Below are 6,836 nucleotides of genomic sequence, written 5' to 3' on the forward strand. Positions count from 1 at the left end.
GAAAAGGAATGTGTGCCTTAACTCCTCCAGAAAAGCTCGTCTGAGACCCCCACGTCTGCAACTCCACATGCCATCTGTCCCCTTCTTAAAAGACCTTACATAATTGGCTCTGATCTAGAGCTATGGGTCAGCAATTTTTCATATTATATCTAGAAAAAGTAATAAAATGGTTTTCCTCACAGGCTTTGCCAACTGGATGGTGTTATTTCAAATTAAAAAACAAAAGCTGAAAACAAGAAAGGAAACCAGATTACGCACTTGTGGAAAGAAAGGTACACAAATCATTCATAGGGTCCCTTCCAGGCTGCTCACAACCTGCCTCAACCTGGCTGCATTTGGGGTATCCTGGTCCCTGGTAACTCCCTGAAGTCTCACAGTGTGCAGTGTGAGACCTGGCTGCAGCCCCAGTTGCTTAGTGCAAGATCTACAGAATCACAAACACCTGTTTTGAAATCCTGATCTGACACTTAGCAGTTCTGTGACTGGGAAAGTCAGTTAACCTCTCTCTGCCTCTTATTCATTTGTAAAGTGAAAAAGATAATAATTCCTGCCTCCTAGTGTTAAAATAAAGTGAGACAATGCACGTGAGGTGCTGGTGCGGTGTCTGGCACATAATAAGAGCTTGGCAAATGGTAGTGATCATGATTACTGTTAATCACTCTGCTTGCTAATTGATTTTCCCAGGCCTACCACTGTTTAATAAAACATGAATCCACTGTCTCTGTCTAAACATAGAGAAAACAGGAGCAATGAGAGCAACATTCAGCATGAAGGGCCGTTTTGTCAAAGGCAGTGATAAGGGCTGGGTTTCCTGGTAGAAATAGGCTGTTGAAGAAATATCTTTGGGGGAAAATAAAGCTTCCATCTAACATGTAACCCACACTGCCTGAGGGTCCTCTAAGAAAACCTCTTAAGGAGGCTGAGATGGGGACATCAAGGTGGATTTCTGTGAAAGATTTTCCTTTGAGTACTGAGAGCTAAACAGCCCAAATTTTTTGGCAATGGGAACCGTCCTGTGAGAAGATAGGTAGCACAAAGGCACATTTAGGGTGTCCTTCTCCATGTGCTCCCATAATGGTCTCCTAACATGGAGGCAAAAGGATTATGGAACCTAGGAAAATGTGAAGGCTGGTTATTTTAATTCTTTAAAATCCATGTGTGCGCAAAGGTGTTAATATATTTTTCTGTAACATAACCTTTGCATCATAGTTAATCCAGATAAATTTAATCCAGAAATTTTATTCTCCCCAGAGTAGCATCTAAATATGTAAGACATCTTGCTTTGAAACAGTTTTGAGGAGAGGGGGGTTTATCCTTGGGCAGCCTCTGTCCACACTGACATCTACAGTGCTGTCTTGTTCTTATTGCGCTTCGGTCATTGTACACACACTCTGAATGCCCAAGATTCTGTTAACAAGGTCTACTTAAGCCACTTTCTCATCTTTGCAGTATTGAGCTGTGAGATACTTCAGTGCCTGCTCACTTGTGAGCTGTGAGGGACTACTATCTGCCCCATGCTGAGCTCTAAGGTAGATGGTGTCTGCACAGACCTGGGTTGTAGGGAATAAAATGTGTGCACCGTCCTGGGCTGTGAGGGACTATGGTGTCTGCTCAGTCCTGGGTATGAGGGATGACTATGTTGGCACCATCCTGTGTTATGTGGGACTAAGATATCTGCACCGTCCTAAGCTGGAGGGACAACTGTGTCTTCCAGTCCTGAGCTGTGGGAAACTATATTGTGGGCACACTCTGGGCTGTTAGGAACTACAGTTTCTGCCCAGCCTGGGCTCTGAGGAACTACCTTGTCTGCCCTAATACTCTGGGCTTTGGGAAGATCCCATCTTCCGGGCTTTGGGGAGATCCCATAACAGAGACATGTGATTCCATGGAAATTAGCATAGGTCCTGAGTTCAGATTCCCCAGCGTTTCTGGGATTTCCATACCTTTTCTTGGATCACCAGGGGCTCACATTCCCATCTCAGAGACTTTTCAAATGTCCATGTCTCTTGCTACTCCTCAGCTCCCCTCAACCTCCCAGCTCAGCCCAAACCAGTCTTCTATATTAAGGGCAGTGAATGCAAAACTTAATTAGAATGAAGAGAAGGGGAACAAGGAAAAAAATAGAGGTGCGTGTGTGGGAGATTCAACATCAGCCCACCCAGAGAATCCTAGATTTCCTTCTCTTCTTGGTTACTGCCTCTGGAGGAGGGCTCTGCTTCTGGAATTCCAACTAAAACTGTCTGTTCAAGTTTTACAGGGAGGTAGAGCCCTCTGTGGCTCCATGAAGGGAAAGGGAACCCAAGCCTGGGTTTCCTTTCCTGCTGCCTGCTCTCAGCTGTGTCATTTGTGGAACTATCATAATTTCCTGCCTGAAGCGGGATGAGAACTCTGTCCCTGAGGTCCTCACAGATTCTAAATGAGAAGTTTAGTGAGGGAGGGTCAGTCACTGGGGCGGACTAATCACAGAAGAGGGCCAGTCACTGGGAAGGATCATAAAGTGGGAAAGGGCAACATGGGGTGGGGAGGGCCATATCCCAGAGGAAAGCCAATCACAGAGGACAGCCAGTCACTGGGGGGAACCATTTGAGGGGGTGGAGGGAGGAGCCAATAGCCAGGAAGGACCACGTTGTGCGCTCTCGAGTCTACCTAACCCGCAAGTTCTCTAGTTTGCTGTTACGCCAGACCGGGGAGAAAATGATCCCTCAGGCAGCAAAATGAGGTTGATCGGGGGAAAAAAAGAATTTAGTAGGAGACAAGATCCAAAGGAATTGCTTAAAGGAAAAACGGTGGGTAACAAAGGGCACAAAGGTTTGTGGGTGAGGAGGGATGGGGGTGCTGGCAGGGAAGGGATGCTAATGAGAACCCTGGAGGACTCCAGACCCTGGGAGAGGTCACTAGACAGGAGATATTATTTACTTGCTTTTCTGGCTCTTCCTGAAATGGAGGAAATATGGGAGCCCTCAGAGAGTACTAGAGACCAATTCAAAGGATTCCTTTTTCTTCTAGGTTTTTTTCTTTTCTTTTTTGAGGTAACATTAGTGTATAACATTATATAAGTTTTGTATATAGTTTATATACACATTATGTGTAGTTTATATATGCATTATGTATGTATAGTGTATAACGTTGCATACACTATAAGAGTGCTCACCGTCAAAATTTTAGTTTCCATCAGAGAGATTATCTTGGTTAGGCTAATAGATTGAGCAAATCAAGCACTGCTGGAGTATTATTCTTAATATCAAATAATTGTAAACAATTTCAATGCCTGCCTTTTAGAGATGGCTGAAATAAATTATAGTACAATGTGATATTCTGAAGATTTCTATTTCTATTATATGAAAGGACGTGGTTAAAAGATATTAAATGCCACAGATTAGGTGTTAAATGAGAAGAAGCAGGTTGAAAAACAACTCCTATAGTGCTGTGTCCCAAGTCTGTTATTTTCTCTTCTTCACCTCATCTCTCATCTACTTCCTGCTTCACCCCTGCCTGGCCTCACTTCCCTTACTCTCCCCATCAAATGCTTTGCTCCATAAGCAGCTAGAGAATTTTTGTAAAGGATAAATTGTATCATCTCACCCCCTTGCTTAAAAACCTCCAATGGTTTCCCAATTGCATTTAGAATCAAATAGAAATGTCCTACTATGACCTACAGGCCCCAGTTGTCTGGGCCCTCCTAGATCTTTGGATTTCTCTCCTCCTCCTCTCTCTTTGGGTCCTGGTCACTATGTTCCAGCCACACTGGCCGTCCTTCTGTCTGTTAAATTCTCTAAGCACATACCACTTTAGGGCATTTGCACTAGCTGCTCCCTCACTTGGAACGCTTTCCCTGTAGAGAAGGGTCAATAAACTATGACCCATAGCCTGTTTTTGTACAGCCATGAGCTAAAAACGTTTTTATAATTTTAGAGGGGTTTTTGTTGTTCTTTTTTAGAAGAAGATGTGACAGAGATCACATGTAGCCTACAAAGGCTAAAACATTTACTGTATTGCACTGTACAAAAAAAGTTTGCCAATCCCTGACCTAGATTTTTCTTTGGGTGTCTCTTTCCCGTCATTCTGGTTTTAGCTCAAATGTTGACATTACACAGAGGCCTTTCTTAACCTCCTTCAACCTAAAGTGACCTCCTTCCCTTGACTTGATACACCTACTCTTCATCAAACAAAAACAATCATTATTGAAAATTTACCACGTGCCAGGGAATGTTCTAATTTCCTGAAAAATCATGGATTTTGCAGTTTGGGGAGAGAGGCAAACACAAATAAGGCCTATGAAGAACAGTGAAGCGGCGGGTGGGGGGGGGACCCTTTTATATATACTTGTCAGGAAAGGCCTCTCTGATAAGATAATATTTGAGAAAAGACCTGAAATAATGAGGAAGAGTGTTCCATGGCAGAGAGAGCAGCCAAGTAATTGTACAAAAAAAATATAACTAAGAGTTTGATGCTGGGGAAGAAGGGGGTGCTTTGGAAACAACAGATCAAGGTCACTCATTTAAAGTATGCAGATCATATTTCACACACTCCTGCTGTTTTAATCTAGGATAGTTTCTAGCCTTAAATCATTAAATGTCCCCTTATGTTGGTTTCTCTTTATATTCAGCAGTATTTTGGCAAAGAACACACAATATTTATTTTAAAGTTTGAGAAAATAGGGATAAGAAAACTTTTAAAATACTACTGTAATAGACCCTGAGTGCCAAAGACCATTTAAATCTTGCTAGAGTTGTCTTATTTTCAGCTTATCCTAAAACCTACTCTCTTTTTATAGGAGAACAGCAGAATATCACCACTTATTTAACTGGAATTTGTATCTCTCTCATCATATCACCTGTTTTTGCACAGTTATTATTTGAAATTCTTAGTTATAATGTGTTTGTTTTCTGTGGCCTTCAATGGAATGCCAGCAAACTTGTATGATTTTTCACCTTGGTGTTTCAAGAGCTTAGAATAGATTTTGGACAATTTTAGCATACTCACTAATGCTGAATGTTTGTGTGTGTGTGTGTGTGTGTGTGTGTGTGTTTATGAAGGGTGTGCACCAAAAAAGTTTATGGTAGTATTCTCTGTGCCATAAGATTATGGGTTATTTACTTACCTACGTTTTTCTAATCGTGCTACAATAAACATGCATTATATATTACTTATGTAATGGCAAAAAATATCAACCCCCCCAAAAATACTACCATTCAAAGAGAGGAGCTATACAGTCTGCTGAGCCTACTAGAGCAAGAAGGGAGGGTTCTTACGAACCATGCAAATTGTCTTCAATAGAGACCCAAAGAGGGTGCCACACAGCTGATTAAAAGCAGAGCTGAGATGCAAGCCAGGGCATCCTGAGTCAGTGTTCCCCGTTCCATCACAGAGCCCTGGCGAGTTTTTTCATTCCTGTCATGAAGCTCTGGATCCAAAGAATGATGGTGAGTCCTCCACTTACTTGGGGCAGCCAAGAAAGAGGCAAAAAATCCTGAGAACTCTGAACCCAGAGTTGGAATCCAGGGTTCCCAGTCAAGGTCTGGACCCCATATATCTCTTGACTCCATATTTAAAGAGCAATTACAGCAGATGTCATCAGTGCTCACCCACCACTCCGCAGTGCTCACCATTTCTGTGTACTCTGCTCAGAATCCCAACAGCTAAGATCTGCGTTCTTCTGCCTGAAGACTTTGGCTGGCTGCCAGAACCATACCAGGTTCAAAGGGTTAGGCAATCAATTAGGAGCAGCCCAAAAATGACTAACAGGGGTTGTTGGATGAATATCTTAGCTCCCTCACCCCTGGGGTGGGATAACTCTGTGTTCAACACGGTCCCCCAGTGTTCCCCAGTGGGATTCAGCTCAGTTGCCCCTGGTGGTCCCTGACTTGATAACACACCTCTTACTGCTGCCTTCCCTTCCTTGTCTTATTTCATCAAAATAAACTACTTGTATTCAAATCCTTGTCTCAAGCTCTACTTTGGGGAATATTTAAACCAAGACCACCTTTGATCCGCAAGGAAGACGGAGGCCCCTAAATGTGTTTCTTTCTGCTGCCCTCTCATGGTGGTTGTTTGAATCATGAAGAAAATTTGAGTTAACTTAATAAACAGACATTTATTTAGCTTCTGGCACTTATTGGTCACTTTATCAAATGCAGAATGAGACAAAAAGGAATAAAATAATGACACATGGTCGCTGCCTTAAGGAAAATACAGTCAAGCTGGGAATATGTGGCTTCTGCACTTGGAGAAACTACTGCCCAACACAAGAAATATTGCAAAGCATTACTCATGATAATATTCACTTATTTATTAATTATATTGTGTATTTATTGAGAATTCAACTGGGCACCAGAGGTTCAAAAATGAATGACAAGGCCCCAGATCTTGCAGGGATCCCAGAGGATGTGAGAATCATCACAAAGCTAGTGTCAGAGTTGGAGGGTTTAGGAAAAGGCAAGTTCAAGCCACATTTGTGGGAGCCCAGAGAGGGCAAGATGGATTCCTCATATCTGGTTGGAGGGATGAGGAGTAGTCGTTCATTTTTTTCCTCTATGTCATTTTTTTGCTGCATGATTTAGGATAAATCTTTACAATGTCTCTGCATAGACCTCTACAGTCCTGTGAAAGTAGCCCAGCATGGTTATGAAGCTTCACTAAAAACTCAGAAACACACAAAATCAATTTTAAATTGTTAAAAATGAGGATTAATGGGATAATATGTGTGAAATGCAAATTTATATGTTTTATAAATTCAAGGATTATTACTGTCATTTCTAATGCATCCCTTCATGTGTTCCTAATTGCTCAATTCTTCAGCATTCATCAGGGCTTTTATTTTTTTTATTTATATTTTA

This window comes from Grampus griseus, assembly GCF_964374135.1.
Source record: "Grampus griseus genome assembly, chromosome: 19".
Classification (NCBI taxonomy): domain Eukaryota; kingdom Metazoa; phylum Chordata; class Mammalia; order Artiodactyla; family Delphinidae; genus Grampus; species Grampus griseus.